General features: G+C 45.1%; 1 protein-coding gene across 1 annotated transcript in view; it reads left to right on the top strand.

Annotated features, from left to right (window-relative positions):
• RERGL (RERG like) overlaps positions 1-20,170 on the top strand; it is a 321,184-nt gene that overhangs the window by 143,447 nt on the left and 157,567 nt on the right. The gene's annotated exons all lie outside the window — the stretch shown is intronic.

The raw sequence follows: 20,170 nt of genomic DNA, 5'->3' as shown, positions 1-20,170 counted from the left end.
TTTCTTCCCGCGCCTCCCTGTAAAGATGAGTCTCATGTCAGAGTAAAGGTGAAGAATGTTTTTTAAGAAATAAACATATTTAATCCCAGCAGTGCGAAGAACAGACAACCTCCAGCACCAGTAAGCACAGCATGCAAAATGAACCTTAGCACATTCTAACTAGTGACCTAGCAACACCAAGTTCTATATTCTCTAAGAAAATGATAGCAATGACATAGTAAAGATTACACTCAACAAGTTCCTTTTTTTTTAAAAGAAATGATAGAAATAGAGTAGGAAAGAATGAGAATAAAGAGATAAACAAAAGAAATAAGGAAAGAGAAGTGTAAAAGCAAAGGAAATTACTTTAAAACAAAATCATCACATTTCTTGAGTAATTTAACTACCCTTTTCAAACACGTTTCAGATTTGACATTTTCAATAGCTAACTCCTCTGAGTAAGAAACATGATGAACATGAAAAGCAGGAACAACATGAGATTTGACAACAGAATCAGATGAACATGAGTTAGAATCACAGTCAGAAAAAATATCAGAATGACTCGTATTGGGAACAACAACTTCACAGTTCTCCTTGGAAACTTTTAAATCAAAAAATTAATGATAATAATAATAATAATAAGGGAGTTTTATAAAGCGCGCGGTTACGCTCAGCTGGCGTGTCCTTGCGCTAGGACAGAAAAACTCATGCAGGCAGGCCGTACAGTCAGTTAGAGTTATCGTTTGTAGAGATGTGTTTTTAGCTTCTTCCGGAAGTCGGCTTCAGACACTTCTAGGCGAAGATCCAAGGGTAAAGCGTTCCAGCCCTTCGCCACCAAGTAGCGAAATGATCTACCTCCCATGCGAGCCTTTCTTACCCTTGGGACCTTTAACAGGCCACCATGGGAGGAACGCAGTGCTCGCATAGGTTCATATCTGGAAACCAGACTCTGGAGTGGTGCTGTAGTGTAGTTCCTAGTTTACCACTAGGCCCTGCGCATTGGAATAACATAAACAGTAGTATCGACATGGAACTGGCTATATTCCAGGCCTCCACTGACTATGCTAAACTTAATTGGGTTGTGTTACCAACTAGCTCAGAGGTCACTGGAAACTTTCTTCTCTGCATAGGAAGTGATCAGCTTCCCTGGCACAGACAAGAAGGGATTCAGTTTTCCAACAACCGTGCAACATGACAACTTTGCTCCTCAGATCAAGAGTCGATCTCTAGGGTCGTGTGAAACAATAGACATAGATTTCACTCAGTCAGTCTGGTGCAGTTTACTTTCACAATATGTAGAGAATAGAGAGACGGGCGTTTATCAATAAAGGTTAACATTTATTGAACAGTCTTTCTTCTCATACAAGAGAAATGTATTGCCACAATTGCAATAACTGTTATTATAAAAAGTACGTACAGTAAGATAAGAATTGCGAAATAGAACTGTAAAAGCATTGATATGGTTTCTTAGCCATACAATGGTTTAAAAGTAATAAAACATATATACAGTCATATATACATTAGGCTAACATGCTCAACTGGTGCTTCTAACTAAGCCTACCCCGGTGTGCCTGACCTAGGCCTAACACGTGAGAAGGGGGAGTAAGTAAGTAGCTTAAGTTAAGTTGGTTTTGCCAAGGTTTGTTTCAAGAATTCTCTTCTAAGGGTTTAGTCAACACCATACCTCTGAATAGAATGATGGAGGATTGGTATCTCCTTCAGGGGTCTCTCTCGATATCCCAGTCACCTGCGAGGGTAAACCGGAAGCGCCGGGACTGGATTTCTCTGCACGAGAAAGGCAGCGGCTTCTCTCAGCGCGTCGAGGAAGGAGGGGTGACAGCGTCCGCGGGCAGCTGGGCTGGATGTCTTCGCAGAGGACGGCTGCACGGCTCCTCAAGCGTACTGAACCACAGTTCGCGCTGTAGCGGCGATAATGGTAATCAGTAGCTTCACCACCACAGGATAGCAGGCTGCAGCGACAGAGTGCTAGTTTTTACCAACACGGGTCATGCAGGCAGCTGGCATCAGCAACAGGCAACGCTCATTGCTTAAGGCAACGTTGGTAATATTTATACCTGACAGGTGCCGGGTTTGACGCAAGTTTGCTGGACATAAGACGTCAATTAAAGATGTCACTAGGAAGTGGCAGTTATCAGTTGCTTATTAGAGTTCCATTACTAATCAAAACATAGCAAGCGGGGATTTCCAGGTTTGCTAAGTTTTTATCTTGTTGAAGAACTCGGAGTGTTATCTAGGAATATCAGATAGTGACTGCTGCTCTGTCATTGCACTAATTGGTCGCAAAGGAAGTAGCAGAGAGTCATGCTGGAATGTGGCTCTGTGGCTCTGCTCGTGTGAGGCCAGAGATGACTTTTCAGAAAATCGCACTTGAACGGTTATGCCAATATAGGGAATAAAAGGCTTTATAGCCGAATAGGGGCATAAGGTCACAGTATCGATCAGGAACCTAGATAAGCACATGACACCCACTCCACGAATTCATGTCCATCAAAATTACTAAAACTAAGCAATTAGATGCATGTGTAACATTGTGTAACATAGCCCACCCCAAAATACATAAATGCATTCGAAATAGGCGTACTTGTAATACATGGAATTTAGGTACTGTACGTAGTTTGAAAGCATAGTAATCATTCAAAAGGTATTGCATATAAAATCAATGAACGATTATGCAAAAAGATTTACACATGAAGTATCTCTGACAGAAGAAATGCGAGATAAATCATCACATAAAAATGCACTGTAATAACATGTGTGCTAGAGGCTGGTGTAATGTTGTTATGTCTCTAGATGTGTTTAGAAATAGAAGTGTGAAGCTTCTGTTCTCTAAGAATAGTTTTTACGTTAAGCAAAGAATTGTTCGTGCCAAAAAGAAGAAAAATGTCAATATTTTAAAAATTGTCCAATTCAAAGAAAAATCAGTTTACCAAAGCTCCTGGCAGTTTTTTGTTGATCAAAACTGAAGGCCGAATCCAGAGTTCATAGGAACGCTGTGTGTCGGAAAGCTTTTCAAAAGTTATTGTTTCTCTATGGGTGAGAACATCGTATCAGACAGGCTCGCAAAGAATTGGTCTACAAAATCAGGTGATAGTTCAACCAAATTAGATAGCGCTGTAACTTGGCAGGTGTGAGAATGATTGCTGTCATCGAAGTCGGGACCAGCAATGCTCACAGCACGTTGTACCTGGATGATGTTGCTTTTGTCACTCGCTCCACTGTTACCACTTGGCTGTAGTACAGGAGTCTCCACAAATGCCGTCATCAGGATTGGTAGCCGCTGGGGACAACACAATGCGTGAGCCGTTATTGGACTTAGCAAAGTATCGACGTCCATTGGTACTGCTGATGGAAGTGAAAGACAGATGTCCAACACGCATTCCTCGCCGCAAAGCATACACCGTAGCACAGGTAAAATGCAATTTTGCCATATCGGTCTGAATGAAAGGAACCAGGTCATGTTTAGATCTCTCAGCCTGGCCAATCCGAGGACGTTAGTTATCCTGTCCCTGTAGCGCATTGCTAGGATTGTCTCTTCCATTCCCATGGGAGCTATGTCTGAGCCGAGGCTTGCCATAACGTAGCAGGATGGTCAAAAATAGAATCCCTGCGATGAGTCCCAAAAATAGTGGAATACCACCAAAGATGGAGTGCACAAAATTAGGAAAGATTCCCAAAATTGCCTGGAAGGGTGTTAGCAGTCCCGTAAAGACTGTCTTAAATATGCCTGGGATGCTTGTAGCACTAGACATGTTAAGGAGTTGGTCGAGCATTTGTACGAAATGCACGGGGCAATTTGTTGATAAAAGGTCATGAACCTCAGTAGCCGTCCTTGCGACTAGAAGATCATACGTCTCTTTAGATGACGTTATAGGCACTGTTGTCTGTAAAAGCACAGATTTCATTTTGCTTAATGTATCAATTCGTATAGAATAGAGATTCAGACGAGGCCAGATGGGAGTCACTATGTCTGGAGGCCCGCTCGGGGACAATGCTTGCATACAGCATTTGACCATGGACGTTACTTCTACTAGATAACTTAGTCCGGGCGCGAGGCCACAGCACCTGTGATCCGTTCTTAGAATGTAACTCCCGTTTGCGAGTTGCATAAAGAAGGGCTCTATCTGAGTTGCAGGTGTGACTAGCTGGTGGCATGAAAGGTTGTTTGAATTTCCATCACATGCTCCGTGTAAATTAATACCCTGACACAAAAGTATACCGCTTAGTGAGTGTTTACAGTTCTCACCACTAAGAAATACATTTTTGTCGCTGTCACTATAGCAAGAATGAGTGTATGGTAATTTCCATTCGGATTTTAAGTATCCTTTACCCAATTGTTCATATTGGCCAGCAGGTATGTACTCAAGGCACTTATGAAATCGGAAAGTTGTAATCGGAATTGTGATAATTCCGTGTATTATCCATTCAATGACAGGGCTCTCTGACATTGTCAATGGTAATCTCTCGAGTTTCTCGATGCTCAAGATTGTATAGTCTGCTCCTTTCTGTGCCAAACTGATCTGTTTATCAGTAAGGTTAAAAATGGAAAACAATGACGTTGTGTTTATCAAACGCCAAGGCACATAGCCTGAACGAAGATTTTGCAGCGTCCAGCCTAGTTCTATAATAGAGCGTAATTGAGACTGGCCATGTTGTAACATTAGCAAATCTCTGTCTATCACATCAAAGGCAGATGATACAATATTGTCCAAAGAATATATTCTGGAAGACAGAGTCATTAACCCATTGTCTACCACAGAAAGTGATTTCTCCAAATTAATACGATCAATTTCTCGTATCTTTTCAGCAGTTTCAATTTGCTTTACTTTCCAAGCCTCGTTATAAGCAGCATAGATGCTGGTCGCTATGAAACGCTTTTGACGCTGTTTGCGTGGTCCAAGAATGAAATCGCGCAAATCAGCACCATCTTTTAATAAAGACAAGTGTTGCTTAATTTCAGCCAGTGTGGATGTAGTTAGCCATTCTAGGCAGAGTTTCCCTACACTGTATGTTGTTATTATTCCTGGATGTTGTCTCTGGGAATATCTTGAGTCTAATCTGGTCATTTTTAAACCCTGTGTTTTATTCAGGAACCTATCTTGACAGCTATTTGTGTCTGTAGGCCAGATTAACCACTTTTTCCAATCAGGATGTGTTCTGTTGAAATGTAAAATGTGTGACACGTCTAACTCATTATCTGCGGTTGCATTCTCAGCTATTGGCTTTGGTATAGACGGTGTTTTCATTTCTTTGTTCTTAGCTAGGCCAAGACAGGATGTTTGGTGTACAGTGTCATTTAAAAATAACATTTGTTCTGGTATCATGCAGGTTCTAAATAGTGCTTCTATGCCTTGCACCTGCCAATCTTTTGTACCCCAAATTGTTTTCGTTTCAATATTATTTTTCCAATAATCAAAACCAAATGTCATCATTTTGTCATAAAATGCTTCTGAATATATCAATTTAGAATTTGTCAGCATTGTTTTCATTCCTGTTTTATCTAACAGTTTATAATAAAACGTTTCTGCATCACTTGTGTTAAACCCTGAGAAGTATTTGAATTTCTCAAAAAATGCTTTAGAACTGCTTTTAGGTGGTATAGCACAATGTTCCCATTGATTATACATAAAAACATTTCTAGGCTGTGCAGATTTATGCAAGTAATGATCCCCATAGTGGGTGTAACAGAATAACTGCTCATAACTAGATGAACCTTGTAAATAATCATGATCTGTGAATCTAGCTGACATTACTAAATCAGACATCATGTCATTAATACTGTTAAAGTCCCAATCATCAGAGAATGTACTAGGTGTAACAAAGTCACTTAAGGAAACCTTTAGTTGATGAGGATACTTCAGGATTTCGACCGGACCATAGATCTCATAGTCTGTTTTCTCCCATACTACCCCACCAGGTATTGGAATTGCTGTGACATTTACTGTTGACAGTTCTCTTTTCTTCACGTGGGATGATCTGTGTGGTTTCAGGACTAGGTTGATGTTCTGACTTGCTGTGTCCATTGTAATATATTTTCCTTCAATGAATTTTCCCAAACACAGTACCATGATGAGCCAAAGCAGGAGGAAAAATACACCTAGACCGAACCAGAACTCTAGCCAAGGGGAAACAAAGTAGATTTCCTTCAGTTGATGAAAGAGTTCCGTTGCTTTTTCTTTAAAAGACTTTTTTGTTTCTGGCATCACTTCGGGGTCGTTAAAATCTTCAGAGAAGTTGTCGAAGTTGATGAAATAACCAGAGGCAGTTCTGTCAATTCTTTCAATCTGTCTTTCGGTAGCACTTTCTGATGCCACATCATTGTAGACTGGTGTTGTTTCTTGACGAACTGTTTCAATCTGTGTTTCAAGAGGCACGAGTTCCATGGCTGTATTGCATAGTCCTTCATTGTGCACTGCAGGCTGATCGAATGTGATGAGTCTTTCAGTTTGAACCTCTTGGATTGTTGCAAGTTTGGGTATTCTATTGTTTCTTGGGAGTCCACTGGGCCTACTGTTGATTATAGGCCACATGCTTGTGGTTTTACCAGATCGATGGACACGATTCTGTTCTCCTTTTTACCAGCAAGGGGCGGTAGCACAACTGATCTTGTTCCGGTGACTGCCAAGACAGGTACTGCTTTTCTGTAAGAAGGCCCAAATTCCTTCTTAACCGCGATCTTTTCTCTGACTAGATCCCCAATCTTTGGAATCCAGACAGGCCTTGCTGGGGCTGTTGCGGGTGGTGCCTCGTCAGTGGTATTTGGCTGTTGCTTTAACTTTATGTTGCTTAATGATTTTCTTGTTTCATTCAGTTCCTGTAAATCAGCCAAACGGTCTTTTACTTCAAACTGCTTTGTTTCTTTTTGTACCACTGACATCTGACTATCGAGGTCCTGAACATTCATTCTAATTCCGAACAATAGTTCGTATGGGCTGAAACCTTTTAGAGAATTTCTTGGCATGTTGTTAAGACTAGTCTGGACACTTATTAAATGTTTGACCCACCCAGCGCCTGAACCTAATACCTTCGCTGTTATAGATTGCTTTATGTCCCGGTTTTTTCTTTCTATCACACTTGTGCGACGGACAAGAATACCGCAACCCAATTCCCATGCTAGCCATGGCCCCCCTATAAGCTCGAGAGCTAAAAGCAGGACCCTGGTCAGAATAGAACGTGGTAATCGCGTATATGCCGATATGGACTCGCTAATCTTTTTATAACTGTTCTAGGCGTCAGCCGAGTGCTGGAGGACTCATTTTTTAAAAAGTGCTTTTCGTCTTAACTAATTAATAGGACGCAGGTTGGGGTGCAGGCAGCGTTACGCTCTTTCTGACTGGTAGCCGGTAGCAAGGTTCGCCACTGCGATCCCTATTGCAGTTTTCACAGTTATTTGCATATATTTGGTGTTCTACACTCATTCCTGGCCACCAGTATACTGATTGTAATTCAGTCAGAGAAACCTTAATTGTTTGGTGTCTCAGACCCAAACCCATATGTGCATCTGCTATTAAAAATATTCTCCTGTTCGTGTTTGGAATTACTCTATCCCCCACTCCAGGGATTCGAGCAAACGGAACGGAGTTTGCATCGATTATGTATGCATAATTGAGTGGATAGTTTACGGGTAGTGCTGCACAGTCGCCTTTTACGGTCGTTTTTACTGCCAGCATGGTTTCCCCGTCTATGTACTTATCTGTACGCTTTTTTGTGGCTACGGAAGCCGGTTTAGTTGCTTCCGCTTTGGCTGTATTAGCCAATGAATTCCCTGCAACGTGAACGCCATCACGTTGAAGACTCTGTGCGTGAATCACGTGAGTCTTTTGTAGTTCTTTGTGTAAAAGAGCTACTTGTTCCCAAAGCAATTTATGCTTTATTGTGGCACCTGTGTCATCTTTGTAGTCGTTTTCGATCCAAGTCTGCAGCTTATTGTTGTAAGAGTTGACGCAAAAATGAGAATCGCACACTATAAGTGTCGGGAATTCACGTTCTGCATTTTCGAGCGCCATCTTTAAAGATCTGATTTCAGTTCTTTGAACCGAACAGTACTTTACTGATTCAGTTTTTGTTACTTTCGGTCTGAATTTACCGCACAGCCAACGACCTTTAATGATCGCACATGCTGCATTGTAGGATTTACTCTCTACATTAAAATGCTGTACAAAGCTATCTGTATAGATTATACATGCGTATTGTGGGAGAGGCAGGATTTCTATTGGCAGAGGATATTCTTCTTCATATTCTAAATCATTCAGTTCTTCGTATTGCGGGGCGAAATAGTATTTCACGTCTTCCGCTCCCAGAGAATCTATGCACTGTATCCATTTCGGATCTAGTGACACTGTAGGCAGGTTTACTGGGCTCAATAGCGCCTCGAAGGCGGATTCCGCTGTAAGGATATTAATCCGTTTGCCGTGTGCTAGTTCTCGTTCATTTGCTAATGCGATTTGCACTGCGTTCACAGTTCTTTCCGTGTGACTGAATGCTTTTTCTGCTTGTGTGTACAAGTGAGATTTAATTGAAATTGGTACCTTTTCTCCCTCATTAGAGGTTAGGTACGTGAATCCGCATCTTCCTGGGATGACTCGGATTACAAGATCGATCGTGTTGTCACGTGTATCTAATTTAGCTTTTGCTAACATGTCTGTTTGCAGTGATCTCAAAATTTCTGTGTGTTTTTGAGTCCAATTGATTTGTTTTAAATCAGGTTTAATTAGTTCGTAGAGAGGTTTAACCCTCTCTGCGTAATTTAGGATGTAAGTTCTTCCGAAATTCAGAAAACCTAGTATGGATTGTAAATTCTTCAGCGTTTTTGGAGCTTGGAGTACAGCGCACTTCTCTAAGAAGTTGTCCGCTAGGCTTTTCCCTTCACTTGATAATTCATACCCTAAAAATAGTACTGTCAGATGGGCAATTCGGGACTTTTTAAAGTTGAATTTGTAACCCTCTGCTGCGAACCCAAGTATAATGGTGTTCACTCTTTTCAAGTGAGTATCCAAGTCGTCGTCTGTGAGATAAATATCATCTACGTAAGATAATGCTTCATCATCATAGATTTGTAGTAACTCTGTTACCCTAGCTGAGAATAGTCCTGGGCTGTTCTTGAACCCCTGTGGGAGTCGACAGAATTTTTTCTGCGCCCCAAATGCGGAGAAAGCGGTCAAGTATCTGCTTTCTGGTGCAATGTTTTGACAAAAGAAACCATTAGAAATGTCTAATGTCGTTTTATATTTTTTCCTAACTATATTATTCATTAGGGCTGCACTATGCGAGTTTTGTACTGCAAAAGTTTTGCAACATGTATTAAGGTGTCTGTAGTCCAAAACTAGACGATATGAATTGTCTGGCTTGGAGACAGGAAACAAAGGATTGTTCATTTGAGAGGTGCATGTTTCAATCACCCCCTGGTACTCAAGTTGATCTAAGATCTCCCTGACCTGTTTTTTAGCTTCTTGCTTTATGGGATACTGCCGTTGGGCAGTTGGTTCACTTTTTAATTGGATTTTGTGAGGCGGTGAATCCTCATCCCATCCTACATGATTTTTATACAATGCAGGTGCCTGGGCTACTGCCCATTTCCTTGCATATGTGTATTTTTTATGAATCGGTATGTGATTCGAGAAGGCAGGCATAATCACCTCTTCGCCACGAGGGCACTCCCTGACAAACTCCGGGGGCCAATCTTTTTCAGCTAACAGAATATCATAGCCTTTTGAGAGCTTATCCCAAAATAGACCCTTAATTTTCCTAGTCTTATCACCCTCCATACGCAATGTTATTTCGTATATTTTATGGGGTTCGCTAAGTCTGGCGTCGGCAGTTTCAACCTGAATGTATTCATTCGTGTCCACTGTCTCCAGATGACTCATCAAGTTCTTGCGCGCTATACTGATTTCTGCTGCACTGTCCAACATTGTCAATGCCCACTCCCCGTTTTTCAACTGTGTCCTCAGTATTCTCGGCATGGTTGATTACTCTAATACTGGCTACCTTCTTTTTCTGAAATTGAGATTTCTTATTTTGAGCAGGTTCCTTGTCTTTGGACTTGGTGTGCTCTCCTGGGTCTGACCGTCCTCTTCTTTCCGAATTCTGTGGAAGAGATCGAGAGGGACGTGTATCAATACTTTGATATCTATCAGGTCTTTTTATATTATCCCTATTTCTAAGGTTATATCTTTTCTCAGAGGGCTCCCGTTGGGGAGACTGGCGTTCTCGAGTCGGAGTTCTTTCCCTCCGTCGAGGAGACCTTCCTCTGGACTGGAAAACTTTTTCCTTGGGAGTGGATTGTTTATTTCCATCCCAGCTCTTTTTAGGAGTATTTAAATTATTTTTAATAAATAATTTTTCAGGATTTTCGAGCAGTTGGGGTTTAACTGGTTTTCCACCCAAGCTGTCTCTACCTAATTCTTCATAGCATTTTTCTATGATTTTTGCAAGCTCAACAGGATCTTTTATATCTGTTTCCCTCAACTTCTGGCGAATCGCCACAGATGCTGCTTCTCCCTTTATATTGGCTAATAATATAGCCGTGACCTGCTTGAAGTCTTTCAGTAATTTCATACCTAGATTTAAAGCGGGCTCTGGACCGAATTCATTTTGAATCTGTCTTAGCACGTCTGGTATTACCGCCATAGACGGAACACCGTGTGTTTTTGTGTAAATGGAAGCAAAGACTGTACCCCAAGTGTCGCAGTCCTCCACGTGTGGTGCGATTCCCATAGGAAGGCAGATGGCCAAGATTCTGTGTTTCTCAATAGGGGTAGTATCAGGAAATACTGCCTCTATTTGAGTGATTTTCTGGGCTAACCAGAAAGGAATTTGTTCCCGTTTTACGGGTGTTTTACCAAGACATGACTGTATGTTCTGTGGTGTAATTTTATTTGTGTTCCCCTGATGAGGGGTCAGCTGTGGAGTATTAACAGCTGGCTGGACTGTTGCAGTCCGTATTACATATTGGACTAATTGCCTATGTATTTTTATTAATGTGTTTAGCTGTGCTAACAGCTCTTCCTTAGACATTTTTATAATGTCAGGATGTGGTGTGTAGCTGGCTAGAACCGGCCACGTGGCTCCTGGTCTGCCTAGAGGACCGAGCCTAGTTATGTGATTATTGTGTTTTAGGGCGCCATTAAACCAGAGCAGGTGCTCTTGAAATTTAAGTGGAATTTCAACCTCCTCGAAAGGGGCGTACTCATCCGGAGGTTCCTCTATTTTGTAATAGTGAAACTCTTGTGTTATTGCGTTTACCGCTGGAAAGTTTATCCATGAATAGAATACCTCTGTCTGCCGATACTCGTGAGCCTCTATCACGAAAATTACTGTACCACCTTGAGGTGTCAGTCCGTTTTCTATAAGTTTTAAAGTTATAGATCTTCTTAACTGGACCGGGATGATGATAGCACCCGGATCTGTTTCGAGGAGACTTGTGTCTTCCTCCATTAGCTGGGATGCTAGTCTAACTGCTTCCCTTTCTTCTTCACTGTCTGTCATTTTAAAAATGCAGGCTTTGCAGAGTAGGTCTCCAAGGAGACAAAGATTAGGTGCACAATATTTTGGAACACTGTATCCTTCAACGTTGAATAAACCGGAGCTTTACATAGGAATCTCTTCCTACTAAGGTCGGGCGGATTTTAACCTTTCACCCACTCCAGACGTCTATTGGAGTATTTACGGGTGAAAGGGGTGTGAAATATGCACGACTGAGTTACTCTACAAGTCTTACGTTAGTTTATCGCCTTACCAAACGTTAGGGCGCCATGTAGTGTAGTTCCTAGTTTCCCACTAGGCCCTGCGCATTGGAATAACATAAACAGTAGTATCGACGTGGAACTGGCTATATTCCAGGCCTCCACTGACTATGCTAAACTTAATTGGGTTGTGTTACCAACTAGCTCAGAGGTCACTGGAAACTTTCTTCTCTGCATAGGAAGTGATCAGCTTCCCTGGCACAGACAAGAAGGGATTCAGTTTTCCAACAACCGTGCAACATGACAACTTTGCTCCTCAGATCAAGAGTCGATCTCTAGGGTCGTGTGAAACAATAGACATAGATTTCACTCAGTCAGTCTGGTGCAGTTTACTTTCACAATATGTAGAGAATAGAGAGACGGGCGTTTATCAATAAAGGTTAACATTTATTGAACAGTCTTTCTTCTCATACAAGAGAAATGTATTGCCACAATTGCAATAACTGTTATTATAAAAAGTACGTACAGTAAGATAAGAATTGCGAAATAGAACTGTAAAAGCATTGATATGGTTTCTTAGCCATACAATGGTTTAAAAGTAATAAAACATATATACAGTCATATATACATTAGGCTAACATGCTCAACTGGTGCTTCTAACTAAGCCTACCCCGGTGTGCCTGACCTAGGCCTAACACGTGAGAAGGGGGAGTAAGTAAGTAGCTTAAGTTAAGTTGGTTTTGCCAAGGTTTGTTTCAAGAATTCTCTTCTAAGGGTTTAGTCAACACCATACCTCTGAATAGAATGATGGAGGATTGGTATCTCCTTCAGGGGTCTCTCTCGATATCCCAGTCACCTGCGAGGGTAAACCGGAAGCGCCGGGACTGGATTTCTCTGCACGAGAAAGGCAGCGGCTTCTCTCAGCGCGTCGAGGAAGGAGGGGTGACAGCGTCCGCGGGCAGCTGGGCTGGATGTCTTCGCAGAGGACGGCTGCACGGCTCCTCAAGCGTACTGAACCACAGTTCGCGCTGTAGCGGCGATAATGGTAATCAGTAGCTTCACCACCACAGGATAGCAGGCTGCAGCGACAGAGTGCTAGTTTTTACCAACACGGGTCATGCAGGCAGCTGGCATCAGCAACAGGCAACGCTCATTGCTTAAGGCAACGTTGGTAATATTTATACCTGACAGGTGCCGGGTTTGACGCAAGTTTGCTGGACATAAGACGTCAATTAAAGATGTCACTAGGAAGTGGCAGTTATCAGTTGCTTATTAGAGTTCCATTACTAATCAAAACATAGCAAGCGGGGATTTCCAGGTTTGCTAAGTTTTTATCTTGTTGAAGAACTCGGAGTGTTATCTAGGAATATCAGATAGTGAATTTGAATTTGAATTTAAAATATTTCTATAGCGCAACATACACCAGACGGTTTCTTGGCGCTTTTGGGAACATGGACTACAGAAACAGAGGGATAAACAGAAATCAGTTCAGAATTGAGTTCATAGTGGGAAAGCTTGGCTGAACAGAAAAGTCTTCAAGCCCTTACGAAAGAAAGAATAATCTTTGGCCAGACGTAGATGGGCAGGAAGGGAGTTCCAAAAGGTGGGTGCCAGAAATGAGAATTTGGACCCACCCCATTTTTTTCTCTTGAAACGGGGGACCTGTAGGAGAGCTTGGGACGAGGATCGGAGCTCCCTAATGGTGACTGCTGCTCTGTCATTGCACTAATTGGTCGCAAAGGAAGTAGCAGAGAGTCATGCTGGAATGTGGCTCTGTGGCTCTGCTCGTGTGAGGCCAGAGATGACTTTTCAGAAAATCGCACTTGAACGGTTATGCCAATATAGGGAATAAAGGGCTTTATAGCCGAATAGGGGCATAAGGTCACAGTATCGATCAGGAACCTAGATAAGCACATGACAGTGCTGGTGCCCTCCCGTTGAGGATACGGTGGCAGGTGCAAAGGGACTTTAACTCGATTCTGCTCTTCACTGGGAGCCAGTGAAAAATCTGTAGGGCTACTTTGGAGGCCGATCTTTTAGGAAGCTTCAGAGTAAGGCGGGCTGCCGCGTTCTGCAGCACCTGGAGATGATTTAAAACCTTACTGGTTGCTCCTAGATACAGTAGGTTGCCGTAATCCAGGCGCGATGTAATGAGGGCATGCACCAGCGTCCTGCGAGCAGACATGGGAAGAAGATCTAAAACCTTCCGTAAACTTTTTAGGACGCTGAAACAGATACCCACCACTCGGCCTATCTGAGGTCCAAAGGACAAATCAGCATCAAGCCAGACTCCAAGATTCTTGGCTTCCAGACAAGGTGTTGGGGCCTCGCCCAGGCATGATGGCCACCACGCCGACGACCACACAGAAGGGCTCCCCCCCACCACGAGCACCTCGGTCTTATTGCCATTCAATTTGAGGCAATTGGTGGACATCCAGGTTGCCAACTCCTGCATACAGGATCTGAATTGGTCCACCGCAAGACCGGGTGCGCGCGATAGGGAGATAGCCAGCTGCGTGTCGTCGGCGTAGGATACCATGTGCAGGCCATGACCCTCCACTATAGAAGCCACTGGGGAGACATACAAATTGAACAGGGTGGGGCTCAGTGACGAGCCCTGGGGCACACCCTGTCCCAAGCAGATGTCCCCAGAATAGCAATCACCCTGGCGGACCTGGAAGCCTCTAAGTGCAGTGCCTGATATTCCACCATTATTCAGACACTGTAGCAAGGTGGTATGTGCTACAGTGTCGAATGCCGCACTTAGGTCCAGTAGGATGAGGGCCATGGTCTGCCCTTCATCCACCCCCTGGCGTAGGGTCTCCACTGCCATCAGGAGCGCCGATTCAGTAGAGTGGTGGGGACGGAAGCCAAACTGAGTGTCATGCAGGAGGACAGCCTCCTCCACGAAATCCATCAATTGTACATTAATAGCTTTTTTGCCACTTTAGCCAGGTAGGGCAAAAGGGAGATAGGTCGCAGGTTCTCTAATTTTTCAAAACTGATGTTTGATTTTATCCTCGAGGGTAGAACCACCGCCTGCTTCCAGTCTCTAGGCACTATCCCAGTCTTAAATGACAGGTCTAGCAGGTGCCTGATGTAAGGTTCCACCACTGGCAAGCTATCGGCTAGCCGTTTAGGCGTGGTGGGGTCCCGAGGGGATCCGGACTTGATAGATTTACATATCTTTAGGAGGTCCTCCGGAGGCGGGGTAACGAAGTCAGTCAATCTAAGTCTGTTTCCCCAATCTCTCGGAATTTCCACGAACTCAGTCCCTGCCATGGGGTGGTTAGAGAATGACGAGTAGATTTTAGTTACCTTCTCAGCGAAAAAGTTCGCAATCTTATCACAAGATTCCACCGAACACTCATCTGGGGCAGTGGCTGGTATCCCACCGAGAGAGATTTATAAAGCAGAAAAAGCTCCCTCGTGGAGCTGCCAGTCTCACTGATTCTGGTGGCATAGTATACAGCTTTTGACTTCCTAATTAGTCCGTGATAGAGTCGCCTCTCAGTTAGATAAACATGGGCGGATTTTGCGGATCCACGATCCGCGGATTTTGCGGATTTGCGGATCGTGGATCCGCAAAATCTGCGGATTTTGCGGATTTGCGGATCTGCGGATTTGGGGCGGGGCTTCCATGCGAGTGCAGTCACTGAATTTGAGCATCAACTAGTTTGAGCGACCATGTGTGTGTTACTATGCAATTGCCCCGACGGGCGCAAGGGTCCCTTGAGTGAGCTGTCCATCATAGTAGGTGAATGGGGGGCAGACGGTGCAAACCGCGAGTGTGTGGGCGGGGCCAAACGGGCAGGGCTACCATGCGAGATCACACATGCTTCTTGTGTGTATAAAAGGTCTGAGAAAGATCAGTTCAGCAGATGAAGAGAAAGAAACCCCTGGTCACAAGAACAGCACGGGTATTGTGCTCGTGAAAGTCAAGGATGCAAAGGCCTCTATCCAGCATCACAGCTGATTTTCCACGGTAGAGTTGGGAAGAAGGCACACCTGTCCAGCCTCGACGACGCTCACGATTGTTTTTGGGCTAATGAATGAGTCACTGAATTTGAGCATCAACTAGTTCGAGCGACCATGTGTGTGTTACTATGCAATCGCCCCGACGGGCGCAGGGGTCCCTTGAGTGAGCTGTCCATCATAGTGGGTGAATGGCGGGCAGACGGTGCAAACCGCGAGTGTGTGGGCGGGGCCAAACGGGCAGGGCTACCTTGCGAGTTCACACATGCTTCTTGTGTGTATAACAGGTCTGAGAAAGATCAGTTCAGCAGATGAAGAGAAAGAAATCCCTGGTCACAAGAACAGCACGGGTATTGTGCTCGTGAAAGTCAAGGATGCAAAGGCCTCTATCCAGCATCACAGCTGATTTTCCACGGTAGAGTTGGGAAGAAGGCACACCTGTCCAGCCTCGACGACGCTCACGATTGTTTTTGGGGTAATGAATGAGTCACTGAATTTGAGCATCAACTAGTTCGAGCGACCATGTGTGTGTTACTATGCAATCGCCCCGAAGGGCGCAGGGGTCCCTTGAGTGAGCTGACCATCATAGTGGGTGAATGGCGGGAAGACGGTGCAAACCGCGAGTGTGTGGGCGGGGCCAAACGGGCAGGGCTACCATGCGAGTTCACACATGCTTCTTGTGTGTATAAAAGGTCAGAGAAAGATCAGTTCAGCAGATGAAGAGAAATAAGCTCCTGGTCACAGAAACAGCACGGGTATTGCGCTCGTGAAAGTCAAGGATGCAAAAGCCTCTATCCAGCATCACAGCTGATTTTCCACGGTAGATTTGTGAAGAAGGCACACCTGCCTCGACGACGCTCACAATTGTTTTTGGGCTCACAGGAAGGGCATGTTGTAACTATTTTAGGATGGCGCCGGCAAGCTGCCAGCGCCATCCTAAAATACTTACTAAATTAGCTTCAACAGGAAGCTCTAATAGAGCGAGCACCTGCTTTATTTTATCTATTAGAGCTTCCTGTTGAAGCTAACTTAGTAACTATTTTAGGATGGCGCTGGCAGCTTGACGGCGCCATCCTAAAATAGTTACAAGTTGACAGGCCAGCCAGGCTTCAACTTTTGCCCCCAGAATCCGCCACTCGCGGATTTGCGAATTCGCGGTAAATTCACGGGAGTTCGCGAATCGCGAATTTACCGAAAATTCGCAAAATCCGCGAGCGGAACGGATTTTGCGCTCATACTTAAAGGTCACTCGCCATTGCCTTTCTACTCGCTTCAGTGCTGCCTTTGCAGCCCGCAACTCATCACTGTACCACGGGCGGTTTTCTGAGTGCGGGCACCTACTTTAGCACGAGAGAGTGGAGCTGTGCAGTCAAGTGCCTTGGTGATACGATTGCAGAGGTTGGAATTAGCGGTGTCCGCATCATCCCCCCCCGGACTCCCTCCTTTGATAAGTGCCGCACAGAACTTTGCCTGGGAGAAGTTTGCCCATCTCCACCTGGAGTGGTATAGCGGTGCTGGCATCAGTGATCTTGCCCCGGAAATGCGTACAGAGAATGGTACCAGATAGTGATCCGACCATGGGATAGGGATGGGTGTTGTTGCTTCTACATCCCCCCAGTTGACAAATATGGGGTCTAGCAACTGTCCCAGCTGGTGAGTGGGACCACCTACTATCTGATTCAGTTGGAGGTTTGCTAGCGCCTGGCAGAGGTCCTTGGTAGCGTTGTCAGTGGGGTTAATAAGATGAAGATTAAGATCCCCTAATACCAAGATTTTATCTCTACGCAGCGCAGCCTCCATGATGCCTTCTACTAGACTCTCCCCAAACCGGGCCATAGGGCCTGGGGGTCTATAGATAAGGAAGCCCTTCAGCGTACAGCCTTCATTTACTTTAACGGTAAAGCTCCCCGCCTCACTATCTAAAATCATAATTCACTACATTAAACATTTTTTCTTGACCAAGTTTTATAAGAACTGTCGCCTCTACCCCTCACACTGAAAGGAGTTCCCTATAACCAGTTCTAGCTGGTTCTCACACTGCCTGCACCCTTTAGACAAAAGATTTCTCTGTATAAAAAGGGTGCTGTGACACTCTAAAAATTTTCTTGTTTTTGGACTTGAATCTTGCCAGGGGTGGGCTGCTGCTTGGGCCCAGGGGAATCCCTGGACCCTGCCCAGCCCCTGGGCACCTGATGGACTGCTGGAGGACTTCTTCCTGGGGGCCCTTTTTGCCTGGCCTGAGGATGGATGGGAGACTTCACTTGCCCTAGAAGCCTTGTCCTGTGATACCCTGCAGCTGCTGGGACCCTCCTTGCTGTGGGGGTCCTTTCTGGGGCGTCTTGGTGATTTCTAGGCTCCCCAGCGCTGGCGTAGGTGCTTTTATACTGATTTCTGGCAGAGCGCTGTGGTTATCCCGTGTGGGAAGCGCTCCTGCCCTTGGTGTGCCCCCCCCCGAGTGCTTTGTGTGCACTTTATTTTCATAGGACGGGTATTCTCCCGTTTATATGCCCCTCTGCGAGTGCCCACCTCGCTGGTATATTTTATTGTAATACCAAGGGTGCCCACCCCTCCTTTCTGCCCTTCGTTTCACCGCCGCGGCACCAGGAAGGAAAATGGCCGAAAAACCGGAAGTCAAGCAGGCCAGGACGGAGGTGGGGCCTGCCATGAGGCGGAAGTGGTGCCACGAGAGGAGGAGGTAGGGAGCCCACCCCGCCTCCTCGAGCCCAGGGGAGAGGAAGCGTTGTGTTCCCACGGTCCGGGGCTCCCGTAGCTGTGGAGAGCCCTGGGGCCGCCAACCAGGAAGTGCCGTGCCGAAGGGGAAGATGCTGCCGACTGGGGGAAGCTCCCGCGTGCCTCCGCGAGACAGGAGGAGTGCTGCAGTGACTGGCGGGGCTCTTGTGTAGAAAGGAGAGCCCCGCGTGCAGCCGGAGTATGCCCGAATGAAGAGGAGTCCCCCGAGAAGCCCGGTGAGTGGTGAAGGGCTGGGGGAGAGCTCCGTGTGATGAAGTGGTAGCTGTGCCAGTGCAGGCACAGTCAGAGCGGCCCGTGTGCTCAGTGGGCCGCTCCAACGATGGGGCAAGATTTGTGTAGAGCCCTGAGAAGGCTCCAGGGGTCATTCTAGTTAGAGGGGGCGTCGGGGCACATTGCCGGTGCCCGCCCCATCCTGCCTGCGAAATGTTTGTTTAGAGCCTGTCGAGGCTCCCACGACCACGGGGCATTGTAATTTAAAGAGCCTGTGTGGCTGCCCCCCTGGCCCTATTTTTAAGCGCTAGTCTCTGGGGACATATCTATTTAAGGAGCCAGTGGGCTAAAGGGGTACAGTGATTTTAGAGCCTGTGTGGCTCCAATGTGGCTCCAGCCTGCGCATGTCTTCTTCAGAGCCTGTGTGGCTCCAACCCCTGTGGCGCAGTTCTGTTCTAGGGTCAGTGAGGACCCTGTCGCAGTTTTGACTCCCAGCTGCCCAGCAATTAGTGGGCAGCTGCACCGTTTAGGTCTTGGGATGTCCCAGGTGCCCAGCAAGTAGTGGGCACCTGCTACGTTTAGGTTTTGCGCCAGTGGCGCACCCCTGACTGGCGCTGTATGGCAGCGCGGCCTGACATTCTGGACACAGGGCTCTTTAGTCCCTTTATTAGATGGGGGCTGGTATGTGATTTCTGCGCAATGTGATTCCTATGTTTTTAATAGTAATTGCTAAGGTGTTTTTGCGCTATTGAGTTATGTTCTGGCACCTCCTAATGTTTTTATGCATCATGTGTCTTCCTTGATTTTACACCTCTGAATGTGTTGGTTTATGCATCATGTGTTTTTCTTTCCTTACACCTGTGAATGTTTTAGGCATCATGTGTTTTTCTCCAGTACCTCTGAATGTGTTTTGATGCATCATGTGCCTTGTTATGACACCGCTGAATGTATGTTTTATGCATCATGTGTTTTTCCTTCCCTACACCTCTGAATGTTGTTTATGCATCATGTGTAATGTGTTCTTGCCTATACCCCTAGATGTATTTTATTCTTAGGTGGTGGTGTTTTGCCTAGTATAGTTATTCTAGAGAGGTTATGTGTCCATGCGTGATCTAGGCCTATGGTTATTAGTATTGCGTAGTGTGTACCTACCTTTACCAGTAGTTACTGGTTGTGATTTATAACTGTTATTTTGTGCTATACTTATTCTAAGTTCTAGAAGTGATTTTATATCCTATATTCTAATTTCTACTAAGTGCTGATTCTGACAGGCGGCCCACGTGGCCCTGTCCTGTGTAAATAATCCGGACTTCTAGCGTAGATTAGTTAAGGTCATTTATTAAGATGTTAACATGGAGAAACCCCAGAAGGAGCAACCTTCCTGCTGCTCAGCCCATACCCAACTGAAACTCACAGACATCCAACATTCCATCCACACCAACATTCCACATCACTGTCATACTGGCTGAGCAGCAGTTGCAACACATTTAAAATGTGTGCATCACTGATGTTGATACATACTAATTACTAAGTATGATCATTACTTGTAGTAC

Source organism: Lissotriton vulgaris, chromosome 1_1 (assembly GCF_964263255.1).
Source record: "Lissotriton vulgaris chromosome 1_1, aLisVul1.2, whole genome shotgun sequence".
Classification (NCBI taxonomy): domain Eukaryota; kingdom Metazoa; phylum Chordata; class Amphibia; order Caudata; family Salamandridae; genus Lissotriton; species Lissotriton vulgaris.
Note: the sequence above shows the minus strand (reverse complement) of the source record. Positions and strands in the feature narration are given on the sequence as shown.